The 21,610-nt window shown below is 38.7% G+C and overlaps 1 long non-coding RNA gene across 5 annotated transcripts in view; it reads right to left on the bottom strand.

The window, feature by feature from the left end:
* The window catches only part of LOC149066210 (uncharacterized), a 34,086-nt gene extending 12,722 nt beyond the window's left edge, over positions 1-21,364 (bottom strand). For all 5 annotated transcript variants that reach the window (XR_016195433.1, XR_016195435.1, XR_016195434.1 and 2 more), the window contains exons 1-5: positions 21,221-21,364; positions 8,111-8,187; positions 1,506-3,668; positions 927-995; positions 647-784 (exon numbers count right to left, since the gene is read on the bottom strand). This is a non-coding gene — a long non-coding RNA (uncharacterized LOC149066210). The remainder of the gene's footprint in view (positions 1-646; positions 785-926; positions 996-1,505; positions 3,669-8,110; positions 8,188-21,220) is intronic.
* Positions 21,365-21,610: the final 246 nt, after the last annotated feature.

Genomic DNA, 21,610 nt, shown 5'->3' on the forward strand with positions numbered 1-21,610 from the left:
TTAGAGCACGCATCGCCGCCGCCATTACGGGAAATGTAGTTGTCCTCAAGCTTAAGGAGAGCGTCTCCTCACTCCTCCACTAGCGCCATCTTTGTCCTTGAGTAAGGAAGTAAAGCTTTCCTTATTTAAGGAAAAGCGAGTGGAGAATACTGTATTTTTTCTCCTTTCCTTTATTAAGGACAAACAGCAGGCTTAAGGAGAAAAACCTCGCTAAGGACAAGGGGAGAATCCAGCCCTAGACGGCATGAGCAACAAATATTCAATAATTCCTACTATACATAATAGACATAGGGGATTATTATATTTTGATGACGAAAAATCTCAAGAATTTTCTGAAGAACTTGAAATGCAATTTTCACCACGTTTGAACTACAGACTTTCTTATATTTTTTGGGTTTTCTTGGGAAAAAATAAATGTTGTGAATGATTCTGGTTTTTTTATGTTCGCCAATGTTAAAATGGTAATATCGTGAAGCAAACTTGTCAACTTGTATAATTTGTCATGTGAAAAATGTAAAACTTGATCTGATCGCACTGTGCAGTGGCAATTCATTTAAAAAATGTGTTAATTCTCAATTTTTTTGTTTTGCTCATTCGAGTGTGAGCCTCGTTTAAAAAGGGAGGCAAATTTAATTAATCTACACGCCTGCCATGGCTAAATTGCACAAAAGCACTTGTAGATAGTGCAAATGAGGATAGGGAGGTTGTGCAGTGCGCCAACTGTGCTGTGGTACCTCAACAAACCAAGGAAGGCAATCTGTCTATCTAGTAAATGCTATGAATCCTGATAATGAAAAAATTTAAAGAATTCAATATAATAATACAAGGATTAAATTCTAAATAAACAACATTCTTAATGGCACATATAAGAGATAAACCGTCAACAATTATACAATGGAATGCAAATGGCATTTATAATGACTTACCAGAGTTGAGGGAACTTGTTTTTGATAGGGATACAGACATGCTTTGTGTTTCTGAAACTTTTCTTAAACCTGGGAAAAATGCAAAAATTGGTAATTTCAATTGTATTCGATGGGATAGAACAACGGGAAGAAAAGGTGGTGTAGCTATTTATTTAAATCGTAAGTTGCCTTTCGCACAAATAACTTACCTGGTGGAACTATGGAAGCAATAGCAACGGAAGTTGCCATAAACAGGAATTTTAAAATAAGAATTGCTTCAGTATACAGACCACCAGGTAATTAAATTGATAACAATTTATTAAAAAGAGATTTTTGATACTAATATTCCTACAATATTAGTTGGAGATTTAAATTGTAAAAACAAATTCTGGGGTTCAAAGATCACTAATAAAAATGGGAAAAAAATATTATAAAATTTCTGCGATGGAAATAGAATAGATATGTTAGGTACCAGTGAACCTACTCACATACCATATAATACTAAATTTTCATCTGATGTTATTGATATAACACTTTTGAAAAATATAAATATTAGAATTAAAGCAGAGGTATTAAATGCCTTAAGTTCAGATCATTTACCTGTAGAACTCCAAATTGATATGTCTTCTACAGCAAAAAAAATCATGTATAAAATTATTGACTGGCAGAAATATCAAAAAATCTTCCAGGATAAACCTGTATCGGTGCCCATTGTTGAAAATGAATCTGAAACAAAAAACATGATTGAGGAGATTACAAATAATATGCTTGAAACACACACAATAGCTACCAGAGAAAAAGTTGAGGATTTGAATCCTTTAAAATTACCACAATATTTAAGAATTAAAATTCGTGAAAAATATAGAATTAGAAGAATGTATCAGAGAGAACGAGGGATCCATTTTTTTAAACAATTATACAATATATACACAAGAAATGTAAAACACGAAATCAAAGATTTTCAAAATTTACGTTTTGAGAACTGGATCAGAGATGCTAATGCTGAAGACGGCACTATTTATGGCGTTTATAAAAAAATGAGCAACAAATATTCAATAATTCCTACTATACATAGTAGACATAGGGGATTATTATATTTTGATGACGAAAAAGCTCAAGAATTTTCTGAAGAACTTGAAATGCAATTTTCACCAAATTTGGACTGTACTTACAAGCATGAGAGAAGAATAAAAATAATTGTTAATGATTACTTTAATAATTTACCACCTTTCGACAATATTTTATTGCCACCTACTGACGTGCAGGAACTTGGTAGAATTTTAACAAAATTAAAGCCTAGGAAAGCACCCGGGAAGGATGGAATTACCTCAATGGCAATTAAAATGCTTACACCTAATATAATAATTTCTTTTGTAAATGTTTTTAATGTACTTCTTAAATTGGCATATTTTCCAAATTGTTGGAAAAATGCTATAATAAGAGTAATACCTAAAGCTGGTAAACCTGCAGCTTTTACATCTTCATACAGACCCTTGTCGTTATTTCCTCATTTATCTGAAAATTTTGAAACATTTTTTTTCAAATAGATTGATTTTGTTCATTGAGGAAAATTATTTGAATAGGATTGAGAGCAATTTGGTTTTAAGAGAAATCATGTGACTGTTCACCAACTTCTGAGAGTTGTAGAATGCATACAGGAAGCTAAAAATCACAAAGATTATGCAGTTCTTGTTGATTATAAACAAGCATTCGATAGAATATGGCATGAGGGACTGCTATATAAAATGATACGTAGAGGTTTTCCCTCAAAATTTGTAAAATTTCTTGATACTTATTTATCTAATAGGACATTTCAAGTAAAAATATATGATGCAATTTCTGACAGGAAAAGAATTACAGCTGGGATAAATCAAGGGTCTAATTTAGGACGGATAATACATAATATATTTATGGATGATTTTCCATGGGTTCCCAAGGGGATTCTAGGACTTTATGCTGATGATGTAATTATGATATGCACAGATAAAAAACATATGAAAGCATTATCTAATTTACAAGAACTAATTAACAAAGTTGAAGAATGGAACAAGTTTTTTTAAGCTCAATTAAACGTTGAAAAATATGAACTGATCTGGCTCACTAAAAGACAGCCTCCACCAGTATCAATGATTGTAATTAATAATCAGGCAATTATGCCGTCTGATGAAGTTAAATATCTTGGTGTAACATTTACTAGAATTAACTTCAATAAACATGTTGATAACAAAGCTGAAGAATTATTGTGTTGAGATTTGCATAAGATCTAATTAAGTCTAAAAAATAAAATTTTAATTTACAAGCAAATTAATAGGCCTGTAATAGCTTATGCAATGCCAGCTTGGGCATATGCATCTAAAAGTAATATATGTATAAATTACAGGTCTTCAAAATAAAATATTGAAACAAATGATTGGTGCACCCAGATATTTTAGAATTCTTGATTTACATACTGAATTAGATATTGAATCTATACATGCATTTTCAAAAAGAATTGCTTTAAATTTCTTTGATAAAATTGAAGACTCTAATATCGAACATCTGCAAACTATTAAACAGTATAACGAAAGAGAATTTTTAAAGCACTCCAGACTAAAAAATCTTTTGGCTATACAATATCGTAAGGAATTTTGATAAATTTCAAAATTAAGTTGTAATATAATGTATCTAAAATGTATCTTTGTAATATAATTGTATTTTGTAAATAGGCCCTGATAAGATTCCTTTTGACATGATTCTTCTGATAGATGACTTAGGCTTTCTTTCCTAAAAAAAAAAAAAATGATGAGAGATAAGGTATGGTTTGAGGAGAGTTTGTTCAAATGTAAATAGATAATAATACAGCATTTAACGGCATATAATATATATTTCTGAAGGGAAAATTATCATTACATTAGATAAAATAAATAAATTCAAATAATAATGATAATAAAAATTGTATTCGTGATAAGATAATGGCAGTGATTTTGACTTTCTTGATTAATAAATATTATTTTATACAAAAATTGCCACGTTTTCAAGACAAATAAATTCAATTGGTCGACGCGTTTCGGCTCTTCAATGGAGAGCCGTCATCAGGACCTCGTGGTCAGAATTCACACCCCTCCACGACTCATTCGTGTGAATTCTGACCACGAGGTCCTGATGACGGCTCTCCATTGAAGAGCCGAAACGCGTCGACCAATTGAATTTATTTGTCTTGAAAACGTGGCAATTTTTGTATGAATTAAAACCAGGCAAAGTTCCTCATTTTTGTGATAATAATAAATATTATTTTGAATTAAAAACAAAATAGCTATTCATTAATGGGAAATGATCCCTTTTGTTTACAGTAGTACTTATAAGAGTACTGTGGTGCCATTGTTTACAATAATGTGTTTATACAGGGTGATCAGCTAATAATCCCTTATTTCAAAATTAAATGTCTCTACAACAAAGATCAATAGAATTATGCGGTAAACGGTACGTTTATTAGCAAAACTGAAAGAATGTTGTACAGAAATTTCGAAAATTTAGTTTTTTTTTTTAATTTTTTAAAATTTAAAAAAACAAAACAAAACTGGAGATTTCGGGGTTCCGAAAATCCTCATTTGTGTGAAGAGAAACCACTGCATTCGCCTAAAGTTACTGCATGGGCTGCGGTATGCGCCATGTGTGCTGACAAATTGTTCCAAAATTGTAATGTAATGTGTAACGTTCAGTAGTAATCGTTTCTCGCACGAGGAAGGGGCCGATAATGCCTCTGGCGCAAAATGAAACTAAAAATACTGATTTTCCCGAGTCAGGCCAGCACGACGGTCTGTCCTCTTCAGTTTCAGGACGAGAAAAAAATAGCTAGTGTCACTCAGAAAGAAAAAAAGTCATCGTTCATCCTTAAATACAATGACGATTATTTGAAATTTGGTTTCATTCTTTGTCCTGACACCGGACAAGTGCCAAGACCTCTCTAAGTGCTACTGTTTTGGCAAACGAAGCCATGAAGCCATCGCGTCTCATCCGACATGTCAGCACGAACCATCCCGATTTTGCGAACAAACCTATTGACTTCTTCATGAGCAAAAAAGGCGCTCTTCGAGCGGAAAAGAAAATTATTTTTCGAATTTCAACGACTGACGATTCACTACTAACGACATCATATTTGTTACCGTTACAAATAGCCAAATGCAAAAATTCGTATACTATTGGCGAAGAAGTCATCACGCCTTCTTTGATTACTGCTTGCCGAGAAGTCTGCGGAAAATAGAACGAAAGACATTGTCAAATGACACCATACAAAAGCGCATATCCGACATAGCACTAGACACCAAAATGCAACTCGTAGAAAAAATTAAGATGTCAAAATTGTTCGCAATTCAACTGGATGAATCCACTCATGTTCAAAACCATAGCATTTTGCTCACGTAAGATTCGGTGTATTGATCACGGTGATAATGCCGTGAAGGAAGACGGTTTGAGTGTTACGAAATTAGCTGCGAACACAACCGGCAACGAAATTTTCAAAGTTTTAAAGATAAAGGACTGGATTGGCAAAATTGCGTTGGAGTTTGCACCGACGGTGCTGCGAATCTAACATTCGGGTTTAGTCGCTAGAATCAATGATATGGCGAGTGAAAATAACTTAATATCAACGCATTGTTTCATTCACAGGCAAAATCTGGCTTCTAAACAAACGATTCCAGAACTTAACGAAGTCTTGTTGCAATCGATTAAAATAGTTAATTTCATTAAAAAAAAACAAAAAAAAAAAACAGTGCTTTGAATACTAGATTGTTGAGAGTATCGTGCGATGAAAGTTCGTTGGCTGCCCCGAGGTAAAGTTCTGAAGAGGATACATGAACTTCGATGTTGAAATGTTTCTTATTGGTAAAAAAAAAAAGTGATTTGTACCACTACTTTCAAAATAAGAAGTTGGCAGCCAGGTTGGCATACCTCGGCGACATATTTTCGTCCATAAATGAATTGAATTTGAAACTTCAAGGATCAGAAACAACGATGTTTCATTCTTGGGAAAAAGAAAACTCGAAACTCTGGCTGAAAATTATTGGTGAAAGTAATTACGAAATGTTTCAGTCATACTCGGATTATGTTATGGAAGATGACTTGCATTCAAGCACCCTTATTCCAGATGTTATTGAATCGCATTTAAAGATGTTGTTATTGTCGTTTGAAAAATATAATCCGTATTATATTCTCGTAACACGAGGACCCAAGGTAAAAATACATTGTGGATCGCGAATCATTTCCTTGAATACAAAAGAGCAGCCCTGTCTTATCAAGAAACCGTTGAACTACAATTCTACTAGCCTTGCAAAATTCTGGATAAAAGTAAAAAACGAATTTCCAAATTTGCATGAGGTGGCGACAGTGCAGTCTTAAGACATGGGCCCACCCTGACACCTCAAGAGAAAAGGGGCCCCACAAAAATGAGATCTGGTGGAGATTTTCGAGAATTTGCCTGGTAGGGCCTCCGAAAAATCATTTGGCCCGGGGGTCCCATGATGTTTTTAAGACGACCCTCGTTCCGATGGGACTTGTTCTTTGTGAAACGGCTTTTTCTACTACGACTGTGCTCAAAACAAAACATAGAAACCGTTTACAACTTTTTAACTGTCTCCATTTGGCTGTTACTTCGATTCAGCCCAGGATTAACGAGATAACGGCCAAAAGAGAAAAAAAAGTCTCATTAGCGCCATAATCCATGGTATGGCACATTTCTGCAAGCAGAAATCAAAATATTGGCACGATTCACTTAGCAACTGAAAAATTCAATTTTTATCGTCATCTGAATTTTCCTGAATAATCAGTCAACATGATGTAATTTTTTTTGCCATCTCGCACCCCTTGGTACACACACTGCTCTAGAAGATGCCACTATGGCCGAAATTTCAGGCATTTCCATCATCGAAACACAGCCGAAAGCGGCACAAGCATGAATAGAGAGCATAATCTTGAGACCCATCCACGGACCTCGGGCAAAGTAATGTTCTGCCCCACCCTCCTCCATAGCTGGAAGTACCTGCCCTGCCAACCAATTGCGATACATTACTTTCGGAAATCATAGTACCAAATCGCATGTATCACCAGTAGATTCTCCTTCCCAATCAGGAGCCGGATAATTCCTGGAAAATTCACTCGTCCTGTAACATACAAAACGAACCTATACCATTATTCCCCTCTTCACGAGTTTCCCCCCACACCCCGACTACACACTTGAGGGCCCTAAACAAATGTGCAACTAGACGCTTGGTCAGCCGGAGCAAGCACGCCTTTTGGTGCCCCATTGTAAATTTTGAAAGAGAGGTCATAGTGTGAAATTTGCTCATCCCCTCTGGTACGGCGCCCGGGGACACAGACGAGCTTGCTCGCCCCCCACCCCTCCCAGTTGCCACCCTGGTCTGACCAACAATATGTCTCAACAGCTGCTGCTATGCGAGACAGGCATCAACTATTGGACAATTTCTAAAGCGTTATTTCTTGGAGAAAAAATTGCAAGAATTTGTTCAATGTTGACGAGAAAGAAGGCTTTGAGCCCGTCCCTGTGGCTTTCCGTTACATTTCGAGCCACCTGGCAGCTCAGTTGTTCATATGTGGGCAGTAACTAAGGGAGGCTAGGTGTGAGGCGCCCCAGGCGTTGGACCAAGAAGAGCGCTGAATTTACTCTTATTCTGTTCACCGATACAGGGGGAGGGGGGGGGCAAAATTGGCATTGGCCAGGATGACAAGGAAAATTTTTCATTTCTAGATGCGGCTCTGTTTACGTCCAACCGCCAATAGTGAATATTTATGTGAAAAACTAAAGAAATTACTACATATAGTCTCGGAGTCCAAGGCCCCGTGCGCCCCAACTCTTTCGTGTGGGAGGCATAGTACGAATACCAGATAGCAGGGGCGTAACGAAAGGCGAATGCCGCGTGACCGTAGTCACCAGGGACGTCGGAAGTATTTTGAATTTATGGGTGTTGGTCTTGATTTTTGCATAGGAAATTTTGATTTCTGAATGAATTCAGTGGGAGCTCAGACCCATGCTGCCATAAATCACCGTGCGTGGGTGCACCCGTCTCCGATGCCACTGGTGGTCACAGAAGTGACACATATCGGGCACTCGAAGTGTTTCACACATTTAAAAACAAAAAAGAATATCAGCATCAAAAAGCAAAAATTTAAAATTGATCCATTCAAACTTCAATGCGAAATAACAGTTACTGTACCTGAGAGAAAGTGGCTAGAGCCGCTCCTATACGTACAATATGCAGTAAAACCAACTCCTTTTCCCAAAAGAATTCGCCTGTAAAAGAGGGATGGTTATTGAAAAAATGAGTAAATATAAATAATACGCGCAATTACGAGTTTGGCCGTAAAAGATGGTTGACCGTTAATGGGGGTTTTACTGTAAAATCTCTTCGGACAGGAAAACGTCTTCTTTCTTCGGCATCATGATCGTTGTTGAACAAAGAAGAAAAAACAAGAAGAAATTTTAAGGGGGTTCGAGGTTAGGTCCACGCCCACGTTCCCTGCGTCAACGTGCGCTGATTTTTGGAAGTCTCGTAAATATGACATCACTACAAGTTTTACTAACATGGGTTGAGTAACGGTTGCAGATGAGCTCTTTCTCAAAGGGAGGGAAGGAGAAATGGAATTCTCTTCGTACAGTGGCGCCACCATAGGTGGATCAACAAGGACTGCCCCAAATGTCCGAAACCATGGACCCCCCACCTCTAAATAATTTTATCATACACGCAAAACTACACGACACTTAATCTGGGTTCCTCCACATCCTAAAGTAGCCCCCCCCCCCAGGCTGGGATGTTCTCCTGTCCCCCAAACCAGATTTCCACGGGGTCCATTTATGATGAATATATAGCGTGAAAAAAAAAAAAGATGAGAAATCGTTTTTCGGGGCCATGTCAGCCCCACCCCTGTGGAGACCATGGTTCCGGAGCATGGAGTTTTCCCCTCTCCTAACAAGTCCATCGTTCCGCTTTGAAGTCGACGATATACACTCTAACCCGTGTTCGAAATGGTGATCCAACTTTGTTTCTCACATTGGAATCCGATTCATACCTAGTACCCCTTAGTGGGACCCCCCGCTCTCCCCAATATGCAAGCTGGATATGAATCGTCTTTCGATACTACAAATACGCTACAGACGGGGGCCACCCAGGGCTATTGGAAGATCTTAGTCAATGATATTGCCGGGCCTTTAGGCTGCACGGTCGGCACCAAGGTTGGCATTTTTGAAGAACATCTCAATAGCTTATAAGTGTAAAAAAGGTGTATAGCTGGAGCGCTGTCAGAAAAGCGCCCTTGCCCTATCTAAGTGTAGGCCATGGGGACACTAGTTCTCAAACCTTTGACTTCCGTGGCTCCCTTGCCCTAGTGAACATGTATTCGCGGCTCCCCCGGGATATTCTAAGAAAGAACTGCTTCATGGTGCAGTGAAACTGTCACCCCCCCTCTTTTACGACCAAATAATAATTTCCCCTTTGTGTAACACAAGCATGCTTTTCAAACCCAAGGAGTCGTGACGCACACTTTGAGAACCACCGCCAACGGCCATACTAGCCTTCTCTTGATTCGAATCTGATAAAAGCGATATGAATTTTGATATGCGTAATTAAATTAATTAATTTGATATGCGAAGTGTTTTGTTTAGATCAGTGGTCGCCAAAACCTTCGATGCTTCAAGTCCTCCCCCCCCCCCCACAATGAAAATAAGGACACCACTTGCCTGCCAGACACTGCATGTCAGCCGCTGTGCGTTCGTGAGGATTCGAGTTCCATTAAGGCACAGTGGTGGTCAGCTGAAGTTGGTTTTCTGTGGTTTTCCAACTTCGAGGCGTGAAATGCGAGTCGGTCTGCCATTCAAAAAAGTCTCTCCGCAGAGAACAGGCAGAACTACAACACCACACTGTCATATCTACTGCAAAACATGGAGGATAGATGCAGCACAGCAAGACCACGAAACAAGCATAATTGTGACAACATAAATACGTTAGGGTCTGTGTGACACTCAGAAAACACATTCCGGCACGTACCAATTCGTTAGAAATTCCGTAATCGAATGCGTACGAGGTGCATGTACGTTAAAAAGAAGAAGCCACTGCACATCATGCCTTTTCGTGCGATGCTTCATCAGAAATGGAGCAAAATATGTGTTTTATTATTTCACATTCAGCGGCGGCAACGAATGAGAGATCGACGACATTTTTATGATGCAAAAATTCGGTTATTCGAATATTCTCCAGCAAATGTGGCGCATTCGAAGTTTGCGGGTTTAAAATATGGGCTCGCGTTCGTTAAAAGGAAATCGCCGACGAAGTCGAAAAAAATGAATAGAAACGCCATCATTCCCCGTGTGCCTCATCAGAAATTGTCATAAAATCATTTCACCGCCAAGTCAAAACAAAGCATCGTCGTCATCGATGGTCGTCTGATGCCGTTGTCGTCTGCTGAGAAACGGTCTCTTCTCTTTCGGTCGCTTTTTTATTTATTGCGATTTCAAAGTGTGTTAATGGCTCCTGTTATTTGGATGGTTTTGGGAGTGAGTGAGTGACCATAAATATGATTGTGTGAGTGACCATCTGCATGAGTGTTGGAGTGACTGTACTGTATTAGTGACCGTATGAGTAATAAATCGAGTGTGCAATCCGCTGTGTGAGCGACTCCCTAAAACTTATACATGGAAATCACTGGTCTAAATCAGTGGTATAAAAACGATTATTTTAGTTTCTAAACCGACACACACCCCCATCTCCTCTCCCCCCCCCCCAAATATAGAATTTTCAGTACCCGTAAAGGTCTACATCAGTGGTTCCCATTCGGGGGGGATAGCATTGCTATCGCATCGCATTCACTGGTAGTATATAGAATGTCCTCCATTGTTCGAGAATATTTCCGCTAGAAGATTTGACTATATAGGTTCTGTTGCTGTAAATGAGGGTCCGTGGCAGACATCAAGATTTCAGAGGGTGGGGGGTCCAGAAATTTCGCCTGCCCTTACCGTATGAGTGACAGAGTGAGTGATCAATTGAGTGGTTCATTGACTGTATGAGTGAGTGACCAAATGGGTAAACAAGTCGGTGACTATATTTGGGAGCCACTGCTCTAGTTCATTAAACGGACGCTCACCCACTTGGCACGGAAAGAATTGATTCGTCTTTCATAATAATCTTCTTAATGGCCTTTGCGTTCAATACCGGTCGATGTGGACATCGTGAGGGTCTCTTAGGTTCGAACCCCGTTGACGAGACACATTGGTGGTCGGCTGAAGTTTGTTTTCTGCAGTTTTCTAACTTCGAAGCCCATCGGAAAAAAGTCTCTCCACTGAGAACAGGCGGACACTTGCAACACGACACTTATTACATCATACGAAGATTCAAGCATGTACCATCTTTAGTACAAAATATGAGACACACGTGGCAAAACCAGCAAGAACACGAAACAAGCATACTCTGACGACATAAATGGGGGGGGGGGAGCGGAGTGGCACACACACACATATCCCTCGGAACACACGTTCCGGTATGCACCGATTCGTCAGAATTCCCGCGGAGAAATGTGTACGGTAAAGTAGTATACAGGTCTGGACACAAGGGCGTAGCGAGGGGGGGGGGACTTGGGGGTCTGGTCCCCCCCCCCCCGAAATGTGAGAAAATGACCGAAAAAAGGGAAAAAGATGGCCAAATCCATTGTTCTGTCACTTTGGTCCCCCCCCCCTCCAAAATGAAAGTGGTCCCCCCCCCGAACGAAATTTCTGGCTACGCCCCTGTCCACATATCCGCCCACATATCGTGCGGATATATGGACACACATATCCGCACCGTGCCAGGACCGTAGCTTGGGCATCAGTTGGCCGGGACTCGGTTCGTCCCCCTTCAGACCACACCTTTCCGCGTGTAGCCCGTGCCGTCACCGTATGCTGGCCATCGAACCGTGTCAGTTAGCTTTAAAATTTTGACGTAGCCAGTTCAAAACTGTTCAGCAAATTTAGTAATGGTGATTTGGCTATAATAGCCCTTTCGTTAGAAGAGGAGAATTTGAAAAGAAAAGATGCAAAATCGAGAAAAAAAATGGGTTAAAAAAAAGCTATTGCATTGTGTGCTTTGGGGCAAGTAAATGAAGTTTTTATATAAAATATTTTTATTAACTGAATTGAATTTTTTGGGACGGCAAAACAGATTTTATAAAAATATAAATGTTTCGTGGATAAGATGTTAAAATGTGTGTAGTTAGTGGAAGTTATTTGCTTCCATTTCAATCAGATAAAATTTTATTAAATTAATTTTGCATTTTCACAAAATTTCGTTAATGTTCGTGATATAATCAATCTTCTCCCTACGATACGAGGCCATAATTTATTTGAGATTATATCCAGGCGCCAATAAGAAATTATGGTTCACTTGAATTTTAGATTAAAAAACTGTTCAACTTCAAATTTTTTTATTTGGGTTTCCAATTTTAAATGTAAATTCTAAAATATTTAATAGATGTATAGAACAATTTAATGTATGGAATGAATAAAGTAAATACTACTGTAAATAATCTATCCATATAATTTTTTTTTTTCCGTATCTGTGTGTGTGTTTATTATTTGGACTAACCTCCACCAAATTGTTTTGTATGTACCAAACAGGAACTTGCAAGAACTTATAGAATCTTAAGAGCAGCTGAGAGTAAAAATAGAGATGGCCAGGCGGGGTGCTATTTGACTGTGTATACATATTTTTTTGTTTACATGCCGTTGGCAGAGAGGAAATAATTTCCTGGAGAGATATATTGAGAAAAAAAGTCACCAAAACAGTAAAAAAATACCTGCGGAGAAAGTACTTACTCTTCCTCACACACGCATTTTCTTTTCTTTTTTTCAGCATCAACTGTTGGGGCAGATGGTGTCAAATTGCGATAAGACCCCAGCTGTGGGTGTATACTACCCTTCCTCACAATTACATAGAAACAGCATATCCCACTTTGTGTATGTATGTAGAATCTTCTAACCCAGAACTCGCCCCTCTGCACATTGCGATTGGTGACAAATATAGTGGAAATCGTTGGAAGTGTCTGGTCTCCTAGAGCAGTGGTTCTCAACCGGGGGCCATATGGCCCCAGGGGGGCCACGGATGAAAATCTTGCAAAAGGGGAGCCACGGCTACTGATACGGGGGCCACGAAGAAATTTGTGACATTAAATGTTTTCTAGTCACTCTGACTAAAAAAATTTAATTTCAAACAAAATGCATGGATTATCTTTTTCGTAATTTTTCCCCATTCAAGTAACATTAACATGAGGAAGGAAATAAAAAAAAGTGGTTCATTTAATCTCGGTGGTTTTACGACTTAGGGGTGACAGCATACACTAAAGATATAATTCTTACTCTGTGGGTGTAGGCCCTGACACAAACTATAGAAGAGGTTAAGCAAAATGGTGTAACTGTAAAGACAGAAAATTGTGTGTGTTCAGACTTTTCATTCAAAGAGGGCTGCCATAAAGAAAACAGACAAAGATTTGTTGACCATTCATTGACATTCTTTTCAGTGCTGGTAGTAAATGTAATCCAAGAAGTAGATGGGTGAAAAATGAAAGCTTGTGTGTAAAAAAACCCATCGTTTTCATGCAATTACAGACGGATAGCCATCTAGTTTAGCACAAAGCTATCTTCAGCCAGCACTGAGTGGTCTGATGGGGAATATATTTATAAAAATCGAATAGAGAATGATTGCCCTGGGTTATTTTTTATGAATTTTGAAAGGGTGTGCCAATCCATTGCCTCTGCTGAAAAGAAAGTCAAATTCAGTTACAACGAACTCCAAGAGACCAAATCATACATGAGGAAAAATACCCGCGAAATTTAATTTTTTAAAACTACATTGCTGTGATAATGTATTGGGACAGGGACGGCTTAAGCGAGGGTGCAAGGGGTGCAACGCACCCGGGCGGCAGGTTTTAAGGGGCGGCAGCATAGACTTTACTTAAGACAACAAAATTTAACACAGTAAAAATTCACATCACGCTTTTGAGTCTCGACAACGGAAACGTTGAGAAAATAGACAAGGCCTCTGATCGTAATACCAGAAACAAGAATGTAAGCTATCTGAGCGGCTCGATACAAAATCTCTACCCGTGTGGGACTTATTTTTTGCGCCTCCTACCTATTGCTCCTTCCATAGCCCCTATTTCCTGCGTCAGGGAATCTTTCGTGGGGGCCATGTCCGTGGAAAATCCCACGGGCCCCTTTTACAGTTAATTTAGAGTGAAAAAAGAAATGTTATAAGGATTTAGTCCCGGGCCTCAAGCTGGAGCCCTGTCAGCCCTACCCTTACGAGGTCACGCCCCTCCCTCACAATATATCCTAACAAAACATTTTTTTTTTCTGCCCTTCATTTCGGATTTTGCGCCCCTCCAGAGCAGACAGTTTGGTTTTATTTGGTCAATGGAATTTTTTTTTACCCATTCACCCCGGATTTAGCATCCTATTAAGCGGTGTCCCGTGTGGCCGATGGCCAAGCACCACCCTTGTACTCTATTACAAGGGCCATGTGTGCATTTTGGTTCCCTCACCCATGGCCCCCCACAAGAGTGCGGGATAATTCTCATAATTTTTTGGCTTTTTCAGGCTATAAATTAACTATAGAAGGGGCCGTGAGAAATCTGACTGAGAGGGGGCCTGCAAAAGATCCCAGCCTAGGGGCCCATACCCTCACTCAGAATTTGATCCACAATAGTGAAATGAAGGCAAAGGAAAAATTTGATTTTTCACTTGTCCGGCCCCTGGAATACCAGAAACACTTTTGAAAAATTTTTCTTAATAAAAATTACCCCGTTAAATATCATCTTTACGGGATAAGTGATGGTGGCTCACAAAAAAAGGTGCACTTTCAAGAATCAAGTTAACTGGAATTTCTTAAGAATGGTAGAATAATTCTAGAACAAAAAACAAAGACAAAAAATTTTCTACTTCAAAAGCGGGACGTATGGGCACGCACATTTTGCACGGTATACAATGATGTACGGCTTTCTTCTGAAAAAAAATCAGGTTTATCTCCAGGTGCCCTTCACCGAAGCCCTATCAGCCTCCTGGCAGGGTCGCCAGTAGGGGCGGCACATGAGGCTTCGTACCCGGGTGGCAGGTACGCTCGAGCCACCCATTGGGATTGGGACTTCCTCCAAGATTGGCGCCACATCTTTAAAGTTTTTTTAATCGATACTGTAATGCTTCCTTTTAACTGCCCTACTACTGGCCTGCAGCATCCTAAATAATTTCAACGCAATATTCCTATCCCGCAAGAACAATGGCGTATGACTACATTTAAAGCAATTTAAATCCGTTTGTTAGAGACTCACTGCATCTGCTGATTTCTAAAAAAAGTGCAATAAATTCTCACGTAAGTCTTCACTTTGAAATGTCCATAACCCGCTCAACGCGTCTCTTTGTACCTGTCAACCTAAAATTTATGGTTTTTAGTGTTGATAATACGCATGCAAAACCAATTCAGCGACGCGTTTTCACAATCTGCAAAAACTGCTTGGATTTGATAGTTGGAAATGATGTCTAAATGCCAAAGATCTGGAGTTCGAATCGAAATGAAAATGTCAAATAATTGAAATTGTGCTTCGTATAAATGAAATATTTTAATATTCAAAGAGCTATATATATAGAGATTAATCGTGCCCGTAGTCAAACATCTCATAAATGTGAAATTTCGTCATAAAACTGAGAGTGAGGAACGCATCCCCTTGCGCACAAGTGGAATTTAGAGGCATTTACGCACAACCGAGCCCGTCTTTGCCATTTTTCTTTTTCTTCCCACCCTTTCTTCCTTTCGTTTCCTTCCTAAATTTATAATAGTAAAAATGACAATCATTATGAAAAGGACTGTTTTCAGATCAAATTGCCGAAGTTCAATTACTTTACTGCAGAAATGTCAGATTTTTTTTTCGGGGGGAAATACAGTCAAACCCAAAGCGTATTAAAGACCCTTCAGTAATACGCTTTGGTCAAACCCCATTAGACAGGAACTCTAAGAGACCCGAGAAATCACTTCGTAATAACGAAATTTCGTTACAAAGGAACTCCAGATTTTTATATTGTTCCTATGTAAACCTATCCGAGGGATTAGAAAAGTTTTCGTTAAAACGATATTTTTCCCGTGTTATAATGGCATTTGTTAAAGTGGGAGTTGACTGTATTTCGTCTCAAGCTATTTTTTTACGTGTATTTGGAGGCTGCATGGGTAACAGGTGACTGTTACTGGTGAGCCATTAATCTCAGAGACATACCCAACTAGAAAAAGTATCCAAATCACGTGTCCAACTCAGATATGCCATTCATGTTGTAAGGGGTTGTATAGCTATAAAATAAAAAAAAAACCAACTTTTTATACCGTCCCCGTGTGCCAAAGAACCCAATTAAGAAGTTGTTGCTCTGTCTTTCCCGATGCCAACTAAAATAATTTCACGTTTCTAAGTGCAATATTCACCGAGACAAGCGAATTCGAAAAATTGAGGAAATTTGGGAAGAAACAGCATTCAATGCGGGTAAAATGGTTTCCCCTCATTTAATGCTGTTTTTTTCCAACTTTCTTCGAATATCTCTGTGAAAATTTGAACTTGAACCCGTTGAATTTTTTTGTTGGAGACCAGGAAACAACTTTCCAATTGGGTTTTGGAGCACAGTGTATCCGTATAAAAGTTAACATTTTTATTTTAATAACTATGCACAACCCCTGGCAACATGAATCAAATATCTGAGTACTACATAATTATCCGGGTATTTTTTCCAACTGGAAGAATGCCTCTAGGACCAATGGTTCGTCAGTAAAATGCCATATGCCCCGTTACCTATGCGCCCTGTACATTAAATATAGTACGGACTGTTATGTGAAATATTGTGTTGTGTTTAAGCCAACACGCACGTTGCTTCGTTCGCCTGCGAGAGAGCGGTCACATTATGAATCAAAAAGCCACTCGAAGGTAGCTTGTCATCCAACGAAATATCAGATTTTCACCGTATCGAAATTGAAGTCAACAAACTGATAATTTTCTTATTTGAAAATCTGATTATTTATATTTTCCGATGGGCTTGAAATCCTGACAATGAATCATTATTATGTTCACACGAACAGTTTTATCACTGCGTACATGGTTTCTCTGGAATGAATGGTTCAAGCAAATATTAAAAAGTTTTCACACGTATTTTAGTTAATTTTTTTGAATTCATAGTAGGACTACAACATGACCCTATATCCTTGATACATGTATTATTGTTGAAAACGATGTGGAAGGTTGAACTTTTCAATTGTGATTCATTTGTGCGGTTACTCCCTCATTACTGCTTTTATCCGCACGAAGAGAATAAAATTAATAAAACTGCTTGCTACCACTTTTTGCGATTTTTATCATCATGAGAATGCATATTTTCGAAGCTACAACTGACATTTCTCAATGAAACCATAATCATTTACACACAAAAAAAAACTAATTTGGAAATAATAAAAATTTCATCCAGTACAGTAACTTGATGACATTGTGCCATCTTCAAGCGCAGAGTTTACATTGATTTTTTTTTAATTGGACTGACACAACACATAAAACATACAAATCAAACTGAAAAAAACACAAAACAATAAACTTCACAAAAAGCAACGTTACGATGATACAGACACTTTGTGACCTTAAGGGATTTATTCTATTTTTACTGTATTCTATTATGTTTTTTTTTTGCTTTTTCGTTATTTTCATAAATTAAAAATTAATCAAATTAAATTCAAAAATATTTATACTTCATACAATTTTTGAATAACTATCTTCTAATGGGAAAACGGGGGGGGGGGGGGTAGAAAATTATTCATGTTCGCAAGGGGGCCGCAGGAATGAGAAATGGTTGAAAGGGGGCCATGGACAAAAAAAGGTTGAGAAACACTGTCCTAGAGGGTTTTTTCCGTTGGCATAACAATATTCGATAATTTAAAGTATTTATTGCCAAAGTCACAGTCTCTCGAACAGCAATGTCCGATGTCATGGCCGTCACGAGGAAGGAGATGGCAGAGCACCGAATAGTTTTCAGTGGAGGAGTGATGACAGAGCACCAGCCCCGGGAACTAAGACGATTATTATCACTTTTTTTCACTCCATAAATTTACTTACACAGGATCCCCATAAAAAGCCCGATCTGGAAACCCACCAAAGATCCCAGCCCAGGGGTCCCGTTGCAGGATGTGTGGGGGGCATGTCGGATATAGCGAAGCATGTTGCGTGTTCTGATTCATGTTCTTTCATGTTGCTAAATTTCATTTGTTTCCTATATTTTCACATACGATAAAAAAAAGTTTGAACAATTCTTTATCAAATGCATGTTCGAACCGAAATAGTGTTTTATTAATGGAGCATTGGGGAATTGAACACATTCACACTGTTTTCAAGTTCATTATCCTATTATTATTTTAATAAAAATCTCCAAACGCAATTGTGCTACATGCTATTAAATAGGGGGAGGGGTGTTCAGTCTGAAAGGGAATACTTTTAAGCTCGTGTGAAAGCCCAAAAGAGCTTGTACTAAATGTCGAAACATCGGCAGTATTACGATAATAATTTCAAATCACTCATTCTCAATGTACCAGTTAGCGCTGAGAAATATCCGTACGAAAAAAAATAACTACACACACAATTAAATGTTAATTAACACAAAAATTGATGGAGCTAATTTTAAACTAATGTGAGAAACCGTTTCCGAAACTAATGAAAAATTTAGAATCGAGGGATTAAAAATAATTGGGAGAAATAGTTTCAGTACCAATGAGAGAAAATTCAGAATTATAATAAAAGAAATAATTTCGGAATAGATTAAAATTTAGAATTAGCGGAAGAAATAATTCCAGAACTATTGAAAATTCAGAATTGATAAAAGTAATAAAATGCCGAAATTGATTAAAATCAAGAAATAAATGCAATTCAACAATTGATGAAAATTGAGAAGCGACAAAAAATAAATGACCGACCGCTCTCTCTCCTCTTTTATCAAAAAATCTGCGCTCTCTCCCGAGACCGCACCGTCACCGTAGAAATATAAAATAAACTACTCGGTGACGGTGCGGATATGTGTGAACGGCTGCATTGAATTATTCTTTGACCGTGTGATGACCTACACTCGGCCGACGCACGTGCGGATATGTGTGTCCAGACCACAGAGTTAAAATAATAATTATATCTTTAGTCTATGGTCCAGACCTTACTCCTTACTGTGTGTTGTAATAACCGGCTCAAATGTTCCCCCTCATCCTTCAGCAGGACCTCTTGGCTAAAATCTGGCGGCACCTCCCAGGCCAGATTGTTCGTTACTGCTGCTGTGAATTTACGGTGTGAGAAAACGAACCAAAAATTGCTTAGAGTCGCCCCCGGTTTGGAACTCTGTCAGCCCCCACTCTTGTGAGGGGAGCAGAGGGCATGAACCGGCTATACAGCCATTCACACTTAAATTCTCGAACATTGGTCTCAATGTCTTCATCGCACGCACGTATTTATTGCCGTCACATTCAGTCGAAGTACAGTAAAACCTCTCTTCTGCGGACACCGACGGGACAAACATATTCGTCCGTAAAAGATGGGTGGCCGTTAATCGGGGGTTTGAAATGCATAATTTTATTACACAAGGAGAAATTGTTATTTGGCCGTAAAAGAGGGTTGACCGCATCTGAGGGGTGTCCGTTAAGAGAGATTTTAGTGTATTATCTGCAACATTTGAAAATAAAATGTTTCCAACGTCTGGCTACAGACCGGCTCTAAAGTCACTTCGGTGGTTCTTGAATAGGGGGGGGGGGGTGCGGAGGGGAAAAAAATTGAACCGTGTTTTCGTGTTTTTTTAATAATTATTCGGGGGGAAAAAAATTTAATTTTTGAATTCTTTGAAAACTTCGAATCATGCCGACATTTTAACTAACACTTTCGCTCGGAAATGTGTGCGCGAAATTCCAACGTCCCTAGTTTGAAGGGATTGGAGTCATCGCCCACCACCCGCTGAAAATTGAGGCGTAACTATGATCTCTCTTTGTGTATTTGTCCAATAATAAATTACTTTTGCATTTATCATCCGAATTTAGAATTTTTACAAGAATTAATTAGCGGAAAATTAACGTAATTAATTGTAAAAGAACTTTAATTTTTCTAAATAATAGAAAACACATTATTCAAGATAGGGTAGGGGATCGGGGAGGGGTCAATCGAATTGTACAGGTGGTGCGGGGGGAAAAAGGTCAAGAACCACTGACCATCGTCGCATCTTGTAGAGTCGCAAATTAAATAAACGCGTAAGTCGTATATCAAAAAATATGCGGTTTGAAATTTAGTGTCAAGTTCAGAATCGAACACTTTAAGAAAGGATTTACTAATTCCGTTAAAATGAATACTTTTCTGTCCGTAATCGAAATCGCTTGGACACTCGATAAAGCGGTGTATCGATCGGATATTGCATTCAATTACATTAATTTGATGCATCGTTTGAACCGAAACTGCAACAACATGTAATGAACGCACATCAATAACTAATTTAATAGAGCGGAATATAAGTAAGGACAGAAAAAATATCTAAAACATTTAGATTCTAAACCAACACGAAAAGTAAACTTGAATAACGAACGGAAATGTGAAAAATAAAGCTTCGAATATAAAAAGTAACTTTGATATTACGACGCCAAAAATGAGAAGAGAATATGGCACACAAATATTTTCAAATTGACAGTGTGACTAGTTTCTGTATGCCAGCAAATCATGGAAAAACTGCTGATACCATGCTTCCCCGAAATTAACTGGAGCATGAGGAAAGCAAGTCATATATTCTGTTGCTTACTTACATAAATATAATAAACCTGGTAATATATAGCAAATATCGGTGGTGACTATGCAATAACACGCCATTAGAAAGCATACTGTTAGCAAGTAGTTTCTAAGGTGTAGTTTGTGGTGGGGTTTTCCATGGGTTTTTTTTTTTTTTTTCGGTTTGGGCAAAATCAGACTAACCCTGCTCATTGACGATTTTAATTACGGCGTATTTTCGGGGTAGGGCTTGAAAAATCATGCTCGGGCTCATTTTCGGAAGAACGCGGTATTTTATTGATAAGTTTGGCTGACGCCTAATTCTCGCTCCCATTTTTCAAACCTTGCGTCATGCAACATTTTTACTACATTTAGGCTAAGCGCAAATAGAATTTACACCAGAAAAAGAGTACGGGCCAGACAGGACCAGAGTTCAAGAACCACGCGGATATACATTTCAAACGATACACTTGTCAATGGAAAAAACTATACTATGAAACGACTCAATAATCAGTTACCTTGCGGACGTCTATCTCGATACGGTGTTATCATCGGCTTCTTGAAGATTCCTAAAAAGACACGTCGTCAGCACCCCAGCTAGGATTCGAACTTCACCCCGTCGTCGAAGTGTATTTGAATGGATCAACATCACGAACCCCTCCGTACGAACACGTGTCCCCGAACATCTTTCTTCAAAGTACAGTCCATTCCTCTGGGGGGTGGACGGTCATGCGTGGGCGATGTCGCTTCTACTTGATATTGAAAGACCTCTGGTTGTTGCCTTTAACTTCTTACACAAAACGTTCGCAATTGGGAGCATCGGTTTATTACTCAGAAGGGAAAAAGAAATAGATTTCGTTCACGAAAGCACATTCTTTGCTGTGTAGGTGCGATTCCAAACTTAATTT

Source organism: Pholcus phalangioides, unplaced genomic scaffold (genome assembly GCF_987345545.1).
Source record: "Pholcus phalangioides strain wild (caught in Gottingen) unplaced genomic scaffold, Ppha-v1.0 ptg000032l_1, whole genome shotgun sequence".
Lineage (NCBI taxonomy): Eukaryota > Metazoa > Arthropoda > Arachnida > Araneae > Pholcidae > Pholcus > Pholcus phalangioides.